The sequence below is a fragment of the Cupressus sempervirens genome, chromosome 7, assembly GCF_028749045.1.
Source record: "Cupressus sempervirens isolate cs-2001-9-10 chromosome 7, ASM2874904v1, whole genome shotgun sequence".
Classification (NCBI taxonomy): Eukaryota; Viridiplantae; Streptophyta; class Pinopsida; order Cupressales; family Cupressaceae; genus Cupressus; species Cupressus sempervirens.
The window spans coordinates 740,661,492-740,679,145 of record NC_143124.1 but is presented as its reverse complement, the minus strand read 5'-3'; the positions used below and the strand labels follow the sequence as shown (position 1 = coordinate 740,679,145).

The 17,654-nt window shown below is 33.2% G+C and overlaps 1 long non-coding RNA gene and 2 pseudogenes across 2 annotated transcripts; 2 read left to right on the top strand and 1 right to left on the bottom strand.

Annotated features, from left to right (window-relative positions):
• Positions 1–1,031: 1,031 nt before the first annotated feature.
• On the bottom strand, positions 1,032–8,807 carry LOC149549392 (auxin response factor 2B-like; annotated as a pseudogene).
• A 3,977-nt stretch (positions 8,808–12,784) lies between these two features.
• On the top strand, positions 12,785–17,166 carry LOC149549390 (uncharacterized). Its single transcript, XR_016354083.1, has 3 exons — positions 12,785–12,933; positions 15,908–16,039; positions 16,618–17,166. It is a non-coding gene; the product is annotated as an uncharacterized LOC149549390 (long non-coding RNA).
• On the top strand, positions 12,951–15,559 carry LOC149549391 (L-type lectin-domain containing receptor kinase SIT2 pseudogene; annotated as a pseudogene). The gene has a single exon (XR_016354082.1). The product of XR_016354082.1 is annotated as an L-type lectin-domain containing receptor kinase SIT2 pseudogene (transcript).
• Positions 17,167–17,654: the final 488 nt, after the last annotated feature.

The window sequence follows — 17,654 nt, the reverse complement described above, 5'->3', positions numbered from 1 at the left end:
TAAAAAGCATGGAACTCTTAAACAATAGTAAGGAATAAAGTACATTTCCTTAGTTAATAGCAATCAACAAATTATTGGAACAATATAATGATTAATGAAGTACATACTTCCTGACTTTTGTTGGTAGCATTACTATTCCTTATTTGTCAATTAACTCAAGAGATGCATTCAATGCAACACTCATAAATGAATAATAGTTGCATACAGCTAGCACAGAAAGTGTTCCATATTGTATTACACAGAAACAGATCTCTCCAACATACTATGTTAGAATAAAAGGAGTCTCATGGCTAGATAAGGAGAGTGCAACACCATTATCTAGAAATCCATGCTAATAGCAGGAATGTATCCACACTTAGCAAATAGGATAGCTTGTAATGAACTTTTATCAACTCACCCAAATGATGACACCTCAAAACTGTAATGAACTTAGTATTCGAATGGTATCTTGTAATGTCTCACCCAAACCTCCAAAAAGAAAGAGGGAAAGGATTCTTTGGTGAGGCTATGCAAAAGACTTTCTATTGATCTTCCTCGGTATGGAATTGAGCTACAAAAGAAGTCATTGGGAAGAAAGGAGGGCATCGTATTGGGTTCCAAGTTGTTTGAATCTGTTTCTTTACAGAATCTATAGGTAGTCATGTGTCTTGACAAAATCCACTGAATTTGTATCCTCAAGAATTTCAATCTTAGAATCAACATTGGAGTTCAAAAGTGCTATTCCAGGAGTAGAATTTCGCAAACAACCCTCTGTTGAGAGGAAGAGAAAATTTGGCCACCAAGACCACTTGTTGTTCCAAAAAGGCAAAATAATCTTTTCTCAGTTCAAGACAAAATTGAATAAGGGTGTATTCTCAAAAACATGATTTTTTAGGGACGCTTAAGTTACCTTCTAAACCTGCCCTTATTTGGATGCCCTTAAGGTAGACCTAGATCTAGATCTTGCATAGCCTTAGCTTGGCATAAATTGTAAAAGACTTATTCAAGTATTCAGATCAACTCTTACCAACTAATATCTTAAAGAAGGGACATTACAAAGCAATAGGAACATTGAGATTCCACCAAATCATAACCACTCTTATACCCTGTCCAGATTATCAAACAGCTTACTACAATGAGATTAATCCAATCTAATGATAGCAAATCTATCTCAGAATGTCTACAATAGAAAGTTAAGGGTACTGGTCATGCTAGCTGATAAGCCAAAATACTCAAAACTTCACCTTAGACACCAATATCAAACAACATTCAGCAATCACTTCCCACAGGATTACCGACCAAACTTGGAAGAAAAAGTAGCCACAAAAACATCCATACACCCCTGCAATTGATTCCAATGCAAACTTACACTTGCACAACCTGTTTATAAGGTTGACTTGCTCTAGAAAATCATTATGAGCGAAACATCTTAACAAAAAACCATGCAAGAGATTGCCTAACTTCAGAAGTCTTTAGTGCAATACCCAAAACCATGAAACCAGCCACCAATCCTAGTGCGTAAAATGGAGGGGATGACCAACCTTGGAGGGATGTACAACCAACACTAAGTTATTTGCAATGTGCTCAACAACACCCAAAATAGCCAAAAAAAATCATCAATATCCACTTAAAACCTCCAAAATCAATTTACTTTAATAGTCTTTATATTCATGAAATCCCAAATCCAAAAGAAACTCCATTACAACCAATGTGTGTCCTATGTAAAACACACAAAATTGAAAAGGAGATTTTATCCTCGAAGACACCAGTCAATTAGTTTAACTCAAAAAACTACACAGTCAAATCCTAATAGCAATATCACACATATTTAAATTGACATTTTATCCATTGAAAAGAAGAGTGAGAATAACCAAAGAACAATGGAGTGCACACTGCTATATTGGTATTGTCTATGTGCAAGCTTCCTCAATGCACTGCCATTAAGACTAAAATAGAATAACATGTAGTGTACAGAAGCTAAGGAAAGTATAAGAATAGAAGACACAAATACTTATCCCAGGAAAATGATTGAGCTAGATGAAAAAAAACCCAGCCACACCAAAAGATAGATCCTTTATTGAGTTCTCAATCAAAGATATCTTGCTTATGATTGAAAATACTAACATCCAATCAATAAGCCTTATCCACCTTATCCACAAATTTTTTACTTTGTTTATACAACATAGAATAAAATAATAAACACAAATATCTCTCAGATACTTCTAACTCTGTAAAGGGTCGTTCAAATATACGTTGATCATACACGATATCAATAGAAAAGTATGCTATACAAAATCCTTTTTCTTCCACCTGCTCAAATCCAATAGACTTCCCAAAGAATAGCTAATGGCTTAACACAACCTAGACTTAAAAAATAGCCACAGCAACAGAAGAATTACAAAAATAATTGAAACCATGAAATTAAGATACAATCACATTAACTCATTTCACTAATTTGATACCAATCTTTTTTGCAAGCCTACACCTTATGGTTTGACATTATCTAGTTTTGGCCCTCACACAACTGTTTTTTGAATATTCTCCACATCACTGTCACCCAAGGTCATAACTTCTTGACCTTGCTAGACCCTTGCATTAAATCTTTGCAACTGTGTAGAATCAATTGATGCCTTAAGTGAGACAAATATCAGAGAAAATAACATCTTTTGAGGGAAAAAGAAAAAACAAAAATGTCACTTTAATGATGACTTGGTATTTGCTTATGTATGATAAATAAACATAATACTTACCGAGAACTAGAAAATTTGGATTTGAAGACAATGTATTTGGACGAGGCCTCTTGTTTTTGGCTATTGGCAAAGGATTAATTGCTGATGGGGTCAAGGCATGCTCTATTTTCCATGGTGAGATGCTCTCTAGTCATGGAATAGCTGATATTTCATCCCATTGCACCTAAAGTTCACAAAAATAGAAGAGGGAACATAAGCAAGAAGTTGAAAACTTTTGTGTTGCTTAGATAGTGATGATAATTAAAAGATAATGAAAAACCTTATTCTATTCATAAATGATTAAATACCTTTAGGCATCTCCACTTTCAACCTAGCCATCTCACAAGATCAGAATCACCTATTCCAATGATGGTACTAGTAAATCTATTCAACAGAAATACAAATCAGGTAAACCACACCATAATAAATACATCATCTTTAAAAAGAAATTGTGGTACTATGCAATTGCATTTTCTTCTATCAATAGCCATCAAACAACTAAAAGTTACTAATCTCCTATATGGTACAGTGAATATCACATATCTATTTTATAAACTTATAGCTCTGGGTATATTTCAAATTTCACCACATCCTAATCCAACAAAGAATGGTTATTCAAAAGCTTTTATATCGATCTATTACATCATAACCCATCTATTAATACTTTTCTTGCCCAAACTAATACATATTATGAAGTAAAAAGTGCTCAATAGGAAGACCTTTGCGCTGGGGCTTCTTCTTCCTCAAATCACATCTTGAATCTCATGCCAATTGAGAAATTACTATTCATGGACTCCATGTATTGATCATAAGGAATTATGAACTGTGATGGGTTGGTTCTACATAATATGTATAGATTCAAACATCAAAAAGGATGAAACAAAAATTAGACAAGGCATGCAAGTGACAATATAGGAAAATTCAATTAACATACTATCCCTTTATTAATGTAATCTATAAAATATAGGAAGCTCCTGGGAAAACAAGTGTGGTAGTCCCTAGCATTTTAATATGGCTCAAGGAAAAATGCTCATAAAATGCGACAGTATGACATACCACTACTTTGGGAGACAAACGAAGTGACAAAAAATTGTTGAAACAACCATTCAACTATCTCATAACCTAATTGGGTAGGCCTTCAGGTGCCTAATGCTTGCCGCAACCCTCAACGTTCCATATGCTACCCTTTTCTGAACATCTTTGTGAAGTACTAAAATGCATCCCATGTGCATCATAAACCTATTAGGTCCTTTAAGTTTTGAGCAATTTGACAGCTTACCTTGTTTCTTTCACATTCCTTTGATTTTTAATTTTTTAATAAAAAGGCTTATGTAAAATAATATGAGTGGTAAGAACCTAGATGGAAATATCATCAGTTTTAACACATCCTACCTGACAGTTCTCACCTTGGCTTGTAGAAGACACTAAACATTGTCCTTGTTAAAATTGCATGTAACGTAGTGGCAAGGACACCAAGATGCATGTTGTGACTGGATATAATTGAGGATGGAATGTTGCTTTGCTAATGCATGGCACACCTCACCCCTATACGTAGTTCACCATTTTCACTCCTAAAGCCAAAAACACACCACGCTAATGAGAATACAAGCAAAACTAACATTTTAAGAAAGCTCCATATAGATGACAATGGCTAGGCCTATAAACCTCAAGTCTTTTGGAGCTAACAAAGACACTCCAACCAGTTGTCAGCAAATGCCTTCTTGGTTCACCTATTTTTTGCAAGCAAACAAAATTAAATTGTGTTGGTTATCGAAAATTTGTTTCCTTCAATAAAACTTCTTAGCTAAATCATTAAAGCCTCTTTCACATTCTAAATTCACTAAATAAAGACACTCCAAAATGCGAAGATATTAATGAAAAATCTTTTACAGTCATCAGAAGGACTACAATATTTCACCATATAAAGTAGAGCCGGTCTTAACCAACTGGTTTCCATAGAAAAAAAATATTTATGTTAAAGTCATCACACATAAATATAATCTAATTACAAGAACTAAAAAGAAGTAGAATGCTCATGATTATCATGAATTGGGAAAAAAAAAAAACTTATAGCAATTAGCCTAGCAACAATTTTCCCTATAACAAGCACCTCAATCACAATCGTTCATACAAATATGCTTCCATGTTTGCTACCACAATGATTAAATGCTATTCATTGCCTAATGATTAAGTTAAAGGTTCAGGTATGCCAGTAATGCCAGAAAAATGAAATTAGGATTGCATTCATTATGATTTCATCCATATAAAATTTAAAAATAGTGCAATATATATAAAGTTTAAAAAATAAAATTTTAAGACTAGATAACACAACATATGCATGAGAAATAAAACAATTGCAAAAAAATAATGAACTTAAGAATATTGAAATTTATATAAGTTTTCAATATTAGAAGTTGAATAAACTTCAAAATATTAAAATTCAATAAACTTCAAAACATTTAAAATTAAATGCAGTTGGATCTGACCTAAATATAATTTAATCAAGTTCATAAAGTTATAATTTTAACAAATATTCCTACTTTAAAAGTCAAAACCCAATGGAAGCTGTACAATTAGAATTTTTTTTACAAGTTAAATCCTAAGTTTTCTTTTAAAGCATAAAATCCACTAAAACACCCATCTCCCAACAGCACTACTAATCCCCACACCACATAAGCCATTTCCTTCTCTTTCAATTGTAATGCATGAGAATATGGAGGACAGATAGTGTCCATACAGTGTGGCTCCTATGATTTGTGCAAACTTCAAAGCTAATACAGTTCTATGCAGTATATCTAGCTGTGGCAAAAGCGTAGCAAGTTTATCTAGTAGCTGAGATTGCAAAGAGTTGGAATACCCTTCTTGACTTCCTAGTTGAAATAATGCCATTAGTGCAAGTGCCCCACAATTAATTTGTACAGCAAGGTACACAGACATTTATATACTCTTTCATGAAATGTGATGACGAAAACAAAAATCCAAGAAATTTTGGGTTTGAATCTATGCTCAAAATTGTGCCCTCTTCACCTATGGACTGGACCATAAAACTCGACAAAGAACAAATCACATCTACGTCTAGATCCTGGGATTTTTCTGAGCAAATCAACAACATAGCCTAAAAGCTAGCTGCTAGAATATATCTGGCTAAAAACAGGTGCATCCACCATTTCAAAATATGGGCTCAATTGAATAAGACTTTTGGAAGGAAAAATTCAACATTTATTCCTAAATTTGAAACCTATTTTAATACAAACTAACATAGAACATGGCAAGCAACCTACCATGAAATATGTGCTGGAAACACTATTCATTTCCATGTAGATCTTTGGAAACTAATTCTTGAGTTGGAGGTTGTTGAATCGTGTCCTATATAATAGAGAAGATTTCCATAATATGAATGAAATATAATATGATTAATCAAAATGAATGCCAAAGGTAAAATAAAAATTAAATACTAATGCTTGAACAATTGTGTATATAAAAGTTACCAGAGGTGGAAGGCATTCATCAGCATGTCTACTGTGAATAGAAAAACCTCTATGTGTACTTGTGTCAGAAGCAGTGAGAGTCTTACAATTATTTTTATTTCACAAATGCCAAACATTTGTCATTATACATTTTGGCCACCCTTAAATATCACACATTTAGGAGAAAATTAAGCTTGAAAAAAATAAGTCAACTTTGACTATCTAACACTTTTAGTGTTGGAATGAAGCTTAGTGTGTGATGTTTAAGCCATCTATCCATTTTTTAGGTCAAGGGATGACTATTATGTTGTTGGGCTAGTCCAGTTACCTACCTGCTATAAATCTAATAGCACAAACCTTGAATGCCTGTTATAAATCTAATAGCACAAACCTTGAATCCTAAATGGTTAGATGCTTTTCCTCTCTTTGAAAGTTGATTGGGTGATAGATCTACACTTCCCTGCTATCTCTTACTAATCGGTTATACAAACCTTGTCGTTGTTTATTGCCAACTCTTTCCACAGCTAACAGAAAAAATCTAATCCTAGGTAAATTGCTTTTGAAGATCTATTTTTACACTTCCTATATTTGTTGTCTTAAATCTCCTTGGCTTTCTATTGCCTATTTCTAGTCTCAATTTGTTTTCATTTCATAAATATGGTTCTCTTTGAGTTGTGTATAACTTAATGTGGCATATATTTTCCATACTACATAAAATGGTGTTTTGTAAGTCACTCTAATATTAGCTTCTATATGCTCATTCAATGTACATATTACACAAGCTACAAGTACACCTGGCTTAGCTCAATCTGCCTTCATAGGCTTCTACTTGAAGAAAGTGGCAGATATGGCTTAAAGGTAGAGAAATTATGGATTTAGTGTTTTTTGAACTAAAATTCATAACTGTATAGTGCATATATACTAAGGATGTATTTTTTTTAATACTAAAACTTAGGACACTAAAGATGAGGGTATCTATGCTCTTGAAATGTGTTGTTTGTTCATTCTTGTATTTTCTAGTTTTTAGTTTTTCCTCTGTATGTTGTAGTTAGTTTATTTTGTTCACATATTATTGTATGCCGACACTAGGACATAATAATGCTGAATGGAAACTACAAAATAATATAAAGAAGGTTTATATTATATCACTGTGAATGAACACTTTCACTTGGCTTTAGGGATTTGGTTACCCACTTCACTTTTAAATTGGTCAGGTGCTAGCTTGTTAGATTGCATTGAAACCCATTCTCAGATTGTATACACAGCACATTTTGAAGGTCTTGCCAACACAAATTGCCTCCAATTATTTTTCCTGAGTTTCGTATGTTGCTTTTGCCATAGTCACCTAGAGATGGAGAGACCTGGAGACTGGTACCGATACTAGTATGGTTGATATTCCCAAATAGGAGACGAGTGTACTTAGATGGACCAATTTTTTTAAATATAATTTAATAATTTCCAAAACAATATCATAACATAGAACTTTGAAAGCAATAACAAGAGAAAAGTTCAATATAGAATTTTGAACATAAACAAAGAATTTATAAGGGTACATTTCTCTAAGCATCCTATAAATTCTATTTTCTATGACAATGTTGTGTCAGTGCCTCCACATTTTGCATACATTTCTGCTATTGCAATTGCATGCAACTGTGCTGGCAGATGTATATGCAAACTGTGGAAGCATTCACACAGCATGTGAATATGCTTAAAATTAATAAATAAAAAATGAGCCTTGGGCTTTCAGTCTCATTAGATACCATTTTGTAGGGCCCTAGGATGTTTAAACAACAAAAAAGTTTGAAAGCAAATTTTAATGGCAATGCAAAAATGGACCACGACACCATTAGAGCTTCTAACGGCGAATGGAAAAGGAAATAATGTTCAATGTTATTTTTTATGTCTTTTATTTGCCCTTTTTAGCAGGAGATGCCCAAGAAATGCCTAGAAAGTGGCAGGAGTTGGGAGACGTCAAGGTAATGTCTCTAACCAAAATTGAAGACTGAGTGCGTGAGAAGTCCTGGAGAGCAGGAGGATCCATATCAATAGAGCATTCATCATGCTGTGAATGTGACAATTCATATAAGTAGACCACAGGTTTTCTATATACCATGAGTAACTAAGAACTTAGGTCTAAGATATAAGGTCATATGGACCTATACATACCAAACAGGCCACGACATAACGAAGATTGATTAGCATACCTCTGCCTCGAGAACCAAAGTAATGTGAGCAAACACTTCATCTTTTTCTGGTTCAGCCTGTAAAGAAATGTCAGAAGAAAAATAATTAGGATATACGCAACTAAGAAATGAACCATAAGCTTCTTCTACATTCAAAGAATAGAAAGCTAAGCACCATAGTCCAAAATCGTGCAAAATGGGGTCAATCAATAGACATGGGTACAAAAGAATTGGTACTAATTTACCTGTACCACCCTAAATGCTAAACCCTAAACATTCCATCCTCAGTTAATTTGTGTGATCAATCCTCTGATCTCCGGCGTGCCCAACTTTCCAACCATTGCCTTGAGATTAAGAATTCAACAGACCAAATATGAAGCCTGAAGCCCGTGTTTGGGATAACAATGCAGAGTGTGCATAACAATGAAAAAGGGCACAACCTTTTCCATTGCGAGGACAATATGAAGCCCGTGTTGGTCAAAATTTTGACCATCACGGGGATGGATTTTTTTAAAAACACATTTACCTTTGTCTATTCCGACCAATTTGATCCCATTTTAATAGATGGTCGAAAATTTTGGTCTAAAAATGGGGTCAAATGTACTAGTGTACAAATGCTATCATCTCATTCCATAATTCTACTAAAACAAGATTGGTTTCCCTCCCTTAATTTTTTCTCTTCTTTTGGTTGTGGATTAGGTATGAATTACCGCTCTTTCTCTTGAAATGAAGTGATGCCTCAAAAATATATGAACTATAAAGAATGGAGATCTCAAAAGTTTTAATTTATTTGAATTACAAAGAAACTTTAGAGCTCCAAACTTATAAATAAATTTATCGAGTGCTTCTCATGGCAAAGACAAGATGCATTTTGGTTCAAAAAAATCACAAGCAAAATTTTTAAATGGGTGTTGCAGGCAAAGACTCATTTTATCATTTCCAAGATGAAACCACATGTAACTTGCAATGCATGCAACGCTTGGCCAAAAACAATATTACCATATGTGAATTTCTTCCTGCCACATACGGGTATGTTTGCATTTTTATTCCCCTTCATACAACTACTTATTTTTTCCATAGAAAAGTCTGGTATAAGACATTATCCAAGAAAGTTTAAAAAGGATCAAACAAACTAATGCTTTATATTCAATGTTTTATATTGCATTTTTTATTTTTTTATTTTTATGTAAATATTATTTTTATTAAAAAAATGATTGTTGATTTTCTGAATTTATCAAAAAATAATTTTAAATATATTAATGTTAATTAAATTTTCTTTTTTTCTTTTTAATATTCAATTATTTTTAATTCTGAAAGATTTTTTTTTTTTATTGGTAAGAGGCCAAAGCCAAGATTAATTATTATGTATGTGATTAATTATTATTTTTATTTATTAAGCGCAAGTAGATTCAAACCCAAGACCTCTACGATAAGAGGCTCACAATTTACAATTGTGTTGTAGGCTCTTGCCTATTCTGAAAGTATATTTTTATATACATATAATGTTATTAAATTTCTTCACTTAAAAATAGTTAAATTCAATTTCTAATCTTAATTTAATTTGTGCAATATCTAGATTTTACAAGTTGTAGGACTTTCCCCCTTACCATTTTGGAAGATGCATTATGTTTTGACACTCATTTGACATGTCAACCCACATATAGGCTTTCAAAAACAACTTGGCAAGACAACCACGTACCTAGTGAACCTCATATATAATGTCGGGTATATTTTGTAGCTCATATAAAATTAAATTTAACAAATATAAATATTTAATTTTCTTTAAAATAGTATTGTTGTCTTATTTTTAATTATATTTCATTTCTTTTTTATTTTCTTAATTTTTCTATAAAAAATAGTTTTTTCATATAGCCTATTTTAATTTTTCATATTTCACTACAATTCAATTTTAATTTCTAATATTTAGTTATTTATTCATTATAAAAGTATTTTAATTATATTTATATAATCACAATTAAAAGATCAATTAATATAAAAATATTTTTACATTTCATTCTACAATTATGAGTTAAACATTAATATAAAATTATACCGATTTCTAATATGTCAATCTACTAAATTCATTCATTTTAAGTGAAAATATTTAATAAAAAAATTAAATTTATGTATGAAACAATTTATAGTTGCAACAAAATGCAAGAACACAAACTTTGTTCACTACTAATAAATTATTTAGAAAATATATAATTCTAAGAGAATTTAGTCTCATCAAGATGATCTCTAAATAAACAAGAAATTTGAAATGGTGACAACCTAATATGTCAGCTAAACATTGGTTGACTCCTTGGTTGTTTTGGCAAGTGTTCACCTAAATCAAGGGCAACGGCTATCTAGGCAGTTTGTGCGACTGCCCAAACGCTCCCTCCCTGTCATGTCCATACCACCGACTCATGCCCTCTATGCTCCCATGCCCTGTCAGTTTTCTATCACTTTTGTCGTGCAATTTCAAACTATGTTATGTATTGTTGAATTGCCATGTAGAGTATCCAGAGTTTTTAATGAATTAAGAAAGAATGTATTTTTTTGGAAGAGTTTAAAAGAGTTGAATGTTTTTTTAGTACTATTTAGAAATATAATTTTTTTTTTTAATTCAATCGTATTTTTTAAAAAAGAAATATGATTTTATAAATATTTTTTAAAATGTAATAATATTTTAAATATTTATATTATATTTTGAATTTTAGATTGCAAATTAACTATAATGATTGTAACAAAAATTTAAGAATATTATACTAAAATGAAAAAAATCTCAAATAAATTAATAAAAATTATATCAAACTATTCTTGATCATTTACATTTTATAAATATTAAAATTTTATGTTTATAGATTACATTATTTTCATTATTTATTTATTTAAGAAACCTGATTAAAGTTTTATACATTGATAAGTATTTAAGTGGGACAAATTTTTTATCACTATTATATTCATCACAAATTAACATTTGTAATTAATTTTTTTGATCGATACCATCTGTAATTAAATTAATAACATATAATTAAATTGAATAAATGAAAATTTTAAAATAAGAATATTGGCCAAGAAGGAAAATCGTGCAAAATAAAAATTATAAAATTCAAAAATGATGTTATGAAATCCAAGTCAAGAATGTATAGATTGAACTTACAATGTAATTTAGAATTTTTTTATAGATTAAACTTATATTGTAACTTAAATATAACTAAAATTGTAAAACTATATATTAGTTTTTAATTACTAAAGTAAAGTTATTTTATAAACAAAATACTAAGAATAATTTAAGTTAGCTTAGTTGAAATCTTTTTTAATTCAATTTACAATTTATAATTTTTTTTGGATTAAAATACAAATAGAATAGCTAATAATGATTCTAAAAATAAAAATAAGATATAAATATTAGAAATAATCTAACATTTTGAAAATGATGTGTAAAATTAAAATTGATTATAATATTAAACCATTTTTTATATGATTGAATAAAAATAAAAAATATTTATGTTTTAAACTATTATTTATCTAGAGATATATTTTAAACAAAACTATATTTATACATCTTAAAATAAGTGATATATTATAGATTTAATAATATAACTCAAACAAATATATATATATATATATATATATATATATATATATATATATATATCTTACCCACGCTTCATTTAAACTTTTAAAAAAGCATTTAACTCTTTTAAAACTCTTCCAAAAAAAAACATTATTTCTTAATTCTTTTAAAATTCTACATACTCCTACCACAATGCAATTTGAAACTACACGATGCTTAAAAGACTAATAGAAAACGGATACACATGGAAGCATAGAGGGCACAAGTTGGGGGCATGGGCATGATGGGAGGGGGCATCCACGCAATCAAACGAACTGCCTAGATAGTCTGTTGCCTAAATCAAGTAGTGTGGTGTCCACAAGTATTAAGAGTGGGGTTTACGGTTGTTAGTTCTACCTTTTGGTTCAAGTACGTGTGTGTCAATAGATAAAATAAAAAAATTATATAAATGTAAAATAGTTCACGAAGAATAGGAAAATATTGAATGTCAAATCATACAATAAAATCTATACTGACATTTATAGATTTTTACAACCTATAAAAGTAAATTCGATGCTGTTGGTCTTCATGAATTGAAAGCCCTCCCTCACATATGATATTTTATTGTAAGTTCACAATTAAATGTACGACATACTCAACTCTTACCTCAAAACCTACACCAGAAACTTTGACCCTTGCCCACCTTGTTACCCCTTGTTATGATATGGACTTCTTACCTAATACAATATATACAATTAATAATCTTAGTTAAAGAATATTGTGCTTCTTTCCCATCAATCAACGTCACACTTACTGATCTTCACGGAAGAGCATACTTACCCCAACACGGGTACACAACTTTGGTTTGCCTTTATTGTAGGTATCTCTTTCAGAGGTGTCCTTTCGTCCGACTTCTGTCTAAGAGCTTTTAATATTCGAACAACCAGAGAGGTTTATACTATTTTCACTGGAGACGTGGGAACATAGCAGAGACAAAGTATGGAACTTGAGGATTATTCGCACCACACAGTGTATGGAACTTCACAAAAATTTGCACCATTTTGCATGCTTGCTTTGTTTAAATTTTATTTATACTTCAATTAATTGGGTTTCTAATGTTGAGTTTTCCTTTCTCCTACTTATAGATCGGTCACTGCCTTTTCTTCTGATCATGTTTTAAGTAATAACATAAAATAGAAATAAAGCATGGCAGCCATATGTGCGGTCTTTGTACTTTTTCTCTTCTATCCCTCGCTGGTTGCACCAACCTATACAAATTTTACCTTCAACCAATTCGATCCCTCCAACCTCGAATTGTTCGGGAATGCTTCAGTGCACTCCACAGCCATCTCTCTTAACAGCCCATCCCACTTCAGTATCGGCCGTGCTTTTTACCGTGGGTCTCTGAATTCTACCTTTTCTTTCAGCACAACTTTTGTGTTTAGTATTGTTCCCTCTTCAGATACAGACAGCGGGCATGGACTGGCGTTTATAATGACGCCCCACAAATCTCCAGAGGGTTTCATATCAGCCCAGTACCTTGGCTTGATTAGCAATATCTCAAGCATGGGAGATGCCTCCGATCATCTCTTTGCTGTCGAGTTTGACACGACAAAGAATGTGGAATTCGGGGACATCAACGACAATCACGTTGGTGTGGATCTCAATGGTCTTGTTTCTTTAGTGGCCAAGCCTGCAGGCTACTGGACTGAAAACAACCAGTTCCAAGGTTTGGATCTCAACAACGGCCAGAATATTCAAGCTTGGATCGATTATGATCATCTTCAAGACGAGGTCAACGTCACCATTGCAGAACCTGGCTCACATCGCCCAGAAAATCCCTTGATAAATGCGAAAAACCTCAACCTCTCCAACATTTTTGAACAAGAAATCTACGTTGGTTTCTCAGCAGCTACAGGAACCCTTGTTGAAGAGCATTACATACTCGCCTGGAGCTTTACTACAAATGGACACGCCACATCCCTGAATACAACCAATCTTCCATCCTTCATGCACAACAAGTCCAAGACCTCAAATTCCAGACTGATTGCTGGCATTAGCACGGCTTGTGTTGTTCTCCTCGTGGTGGTGGCAGCATTACTTGTGGCGCGGTTGAAGAGAAACCAGTCCGGAGAAGTAATGGAGGAATGGGAGATGGAGTATTGGCCTCACAGGTTCAAGTACAAAGACCTACATATTGCAACCAAGGGTTTCGGAGAGGACGAACTTTTGGGATCCGGAGGCTTCGGTCGCGTATATAGAGGAGTCCTTCCCACTACCGGACTCCAAGTAGCCGTGAAATGTATTCTTAGAGAAACAGATGATGGGGTGAAGGAATTCATAGCAGAGATCTCCAGTCTCGGGCGGCTTCAACACCGAAATCTTGTGCAGCTAAGAGGGTTCTGCAGGCGAGAGAAGCAGCTGTTCATAGTTTATGACTACATGCCAAACGGGAGCCTGGACAAGATGATATATGGAAACCCAACAAAGGTTCTCGACTGGGATCAGAGGTACAGAGTGATCAGAGATGTCGCTTCAGGTTTGTTGTATCTTCACGAAGAGTGGGAGCAATGCGTAGTGCACAGAGACATCAAGTCAAGCAACGTTTTGTTGGACGCAGAACTGAATGGGAAGCTGGGGGATTTTGGGCTTGCCCGTTTGTACGAGCATAACGAGAACTCGCACACTACCCGTGTGGTTGGAACGCTGGGGTACATCGCACCAGAGCTTGTGCACACAGGAAGGGCGAGTCCCACCACAGATGTGTTCAGTTTTGGTATTTTTATGTTGGAAGTTGCATGCGGAAGGAGGCCTGTTGATCTCTCCCTCCAACCTGATAAAATAGTTATGGTGGACTGGGCGAGAGAATTGCATGGCACGGGCAGTCTGATGGATGCGGCCGACCTAAACCTTGGTGGGCGGTATGTTCAAGATGAGATGGAGAGAGTGCTGAAACTGGGTCTGATCTGTTCGAATCCTCAGCCAGAAGGCAGGCTTGGGATGAGACAAGTCCTCCAAATACTGGAAGAAGAAGCTGACCTACCAGATTTCAGTGCTCCGTTTAATATGGAGACGAGTACACCCAGCAGTATGTGGAAGTCTTCTTTGTATTACAATAGCAGCACAGAAGCTTCAACTTCCAAATCTCTCGATGCACGATAGAGCTTCAAAAACGTCTTATACTGGCTTTTACTGAGCCAGTGTGTAAGATGGATCCAGGAGCTGTGTGACATGATCTAGTAGGAGATGTCACTAACTTGCTTATGTAGTTTTGTTTGATCGAGAGAAATCGAAAGTGTTCAGCAATAAGACAGTTTTCCATGTGAATGTACAGTATACTTGAATGTAAAATTAAATCCGTGATCTGAACCACAAAGATAGTTGTCAACTGCACGTTGGTGTCAGTTGTTAGAAACAGTCACCGCACGCTAATCAAATCCATGCTCTTAAAACTGAACTGCAGGTATATCACACATTTCCTACATTTCCGTAACAGATAGAAACGACCGCCTTGATACTAAGTCATACAGCATTATCCACTTATACTCTAGAAAAATTCTTCTATTAATGTCCTTATCTCATAGTCTCTCTATATGTAGAGGCCATTGCATATGTTTGTAGCAATTATTTCTGTAAGTAAAATATGTTCTCAGTTCAGTGTTTATTTCTAATTTTTTCATTGCCTAGTATTTGTGTTTATTTCAGATCTCAGTAAATATTAAATCTTTTATTTTTATCATGGTATCAGAGCCTAGTTTAGCCAGGTTCAGATGGAGATTCATTTAGAAGTTCAGTTAAAAATATTGCTAGAAGGTTTTGCTGCAAGCAAATATATTGCTGAAAATGATTTGTTTGCATGGCTGATATATTTTTGGAGTGATACTTTCTTGTAGGGCTTTTTATGTTTCTGGAGTATTGCTAAATTTGTTTGAAAGTTGAGATTTTTTGCTAACATGGGTTCTTCAAATGAAGTTTTGCCTATCTTTGATGGAAGTGGTTTTGCAGATTGGAAGACTAGAGTCAAGAATGCTCTAAGAGAGAAGGCTTTATGGAGGATAGTATATAAAGAAATTGGGAAACCTTAACAAACTAATAGAGAAAAGGAGTTGTGAAAATGCAAGTTGGAGCAAGCTAGAGGTATTATTGGTAAAGCTTTGAGATCCTAATCTAAATAGAAGATATGTTGATATTGATAACCCAATAGAGCTGTGAGAACTTTAGAAAAAGATTATAAAGATGTAGACATTGCTAGCATGTTTAGTATAGAAGAAAAATTGATGAATTTAGATCCATCTGATTTTGAAAAAATGTCTGATTACTTCAATGAAGTTACCTTTTTAAATGCTCAGCTAAGAAAAATAGTGTTGATTATGCAAAAAAAGATTTTTAGTTGATTGCAATGGTTGAAAATAAGCGTCTCCAACTATATAAAGTCTTTAAGGAATCAAGGAAAAGGGTTGTTCAACTAAATCCCAATACCCCCAACAAACTTTTCATCAAGTTTGCAAATCTGTTTTAGATGAAGAAGTTCAGCTTATTAAAGAAGGGCATATTAAGAAGAATCATGCATATACAGTCAAAAGTAATTTTTTTAGAAATGATGGAAAAAAGAATTGGAAAAGAAATAATAAATTTCAAAATAATTAAGGTTCTAACCATTTTTATAGAAATGATGGTGCAGAAAAGCAAGCTGAAAGAAAGCCCTTTATTTGTAGGTATTGTGGAGGTGAGAATCACATGGAGAAATTTTGTTTGAAGAAGAGGGACAATGAGAGGCAGCAATATAAGCCCAAGCAATAAAGGTTTAAGGATGGAAATAAGGATAAATATAGTTTCATAGCTATCTCTTTAAAAAGACGAGAAATCAAATGAAGAGGTAATTGCTACACCCAAGAGTAAATCTAGTGTTAAAGGGGGATACTTTGCTTCAGATTCTAATAAAGAATGGATTTTAGATTCAGAGGCATCATCTCACATGACTGGGGATAGATCTTTGTTTATTGATTTTTATGAAGGGAAGAATTTAGATCAAGAAATTTCTATTGGCAATAAAATGAAACTTCCAGTTTTAGGAACAGGAACTATTAATGCAACAAATGGGTCTTTGAAAAATGTTTTATTGGTTGAAGGATTGGGGATGAATCTTATTCTAGTATACAAAATAGTTCAAGCTGGATCTATGAGTTTGTTGTCAATGCTAATCAAGTTATTGTTAGAAATAGAAAAGACCCAATCAATATAATTGCTATTGGTAGAGTTGATCATGAAGAGAATCTATTTAAATTTGTGGGGTTTCTTGATAGTAAATATACACTCTCTCATGCTTTTATTGCTCAGACTAATTATATGTCACAACTTTGGCATGCTAGACTTGGACAGTTAAATTATAGAAAATTACAAGATATGGTTAGAGGATTAACAAAAATTTCAGCTTGTGAAGGTGTGTGTGAAGATTGTGTGTTAGGGAAACATCATCGAGATCCTTTTTGATTCAGGTAAAGCATGGATAGCTAATCATCCACTGCAACTCATTCATAGTGATTTATGTGAACTAGGATATCCTTCACTTTCAGGTGTCAGGTGCCTTCTCACTTTTATTAATGATTATAGCAGAAGAGTATGGGTTTATTTTCTTGAAAGGAAAAAAGAAATGTTTGAAGTGTTTCAAAAATTGAAGGCATTCGTTGAAAATCAAAGTGGCAAAACAATTAAATATTTAAGGACGGATAATGGGGGTGAATATTGCAATTAT